Raw genomic sequence first — 1,182 nt, 5'->3', positions numbered from 1 at the left:
ATTAACTTCACCAGTGGACTTTATGGATCTATCGAAGAGTATGTGAGCTATCATCGACACCGTGGAACAAATTCCGACCCGAACCTTCGTCGAACGTCAAGCCTGGCCAACCGGTTCGTGAAAGACTTGGGCCAAACTTCCCCCTCGGCAAACCCTCCCATAACAACGTGGGAATAATTGTGGCCCTTCCATGTAACAAAACGTCTTTGAGGTCATTTTCAATGATCTGCCAAATTCATGGTCAGGGTTGTCAACATTTCAAGAATGTTTTCAAGGGTTGTTGATTTAATAATGTTTTGGACCTTCAAAATCATCCTGATGGAGGTACCCACCCCATGACTGATGACTCGTTCCTCCTCATTGTAATTCCCTTAACCTCCTACTCTGCCACACAATCTTTGAAAATGAGCAAGAGATGTTTACCTGACAATTTATACCTTTGATGATCACAGTTACCAAAACTACAATGGCACTCGGTAGAGTGCATACCTCCGCCACGTAATGCTTGACCCACGAGAACATATCGGGTCCATTACATTTTTGAAATACTGTATCATCCTATGTATGCGATGTATCATTTTTGGCCCGATCTCTCAACGGTGAAAAATCACTTTAAAAAAATTAAATAAAATCCGTATCCAGATCCGGATCCGGATCTTCACCAAAATCGAATCAAATCTTCCTTGTCACACACCGAACCTGCCCACCAAGTTTCATCCGAGTCCGGATGAGATGAGATCTATACTTTTTGAGATATCCAGAACACAGACAAACAAACAGACAAAGGGGTGAAGAAAACGCAACCTCCTTCACCTTCGGTGGTGGAGGTACTTCTGGCTGTGTGTGGGGACGTCTCGCATCGACAAGATAGCCTCCCATGACTGTTGTAGGGTGGTGTATTAGACGTCGAATGCTGCTATGAGATGAAGAAAAGTCATAAGAAATGGCTTGTGGATGTTGTTGAGCAACTTGCTTCGGGGACTGCGTTAGTAAATTACTAAAAGGAATGAGGGAGTGGGGTGGGAGAGAGTGCAGAAGATATTTGAGGGAATGCTGGGGATAAACAGGGGTTATCTGAATAACATGCACAAATATTCTCTCAATCATAATCATATTATGCATCAGTCCTTGATTTGAGACAAGACTTGAGATTTTGGACAAATCCACACTCGACCCCGTGTC

The 1,182-nt window shown here is 43.5% G+C and overlaps 1 protein-coding gene across 4 annotated transcripts in view; it reads right to left on the bottom strand.

Moving 5' to 3' along the window:
• Positions 1 to 1,182, bottom strand: part of LOC147008286 (uncharacterized) — a 209,241-nt gene that overhangs the window by 80,165 nt on the left and 127,894 nt on the right. The gene's annotated exons all lie outside the window — the stretch shown is intronic.

The sequence above is a fragment of the Eptatretus burgeri genome, chromosome 20, assembly GCF_056783735.1.
Source record: "Eptatretus burgeri isolate ZD-2024b chromosome 20, Ebu_testis_v1, whole genome shotgun sequence".
NCBI classification, from domain to species: Eukaryota; Metazoa; Chordata; class Myxini; order Myxiniformes; family Myxinidae; genus Eptatretus; species Eptatretus burgeri.
The sequence above is the reverse complement of the archived record's forward strand: the minus strand, read 5'-3'. Positions and strand labels throughout refer to the sequence as shown.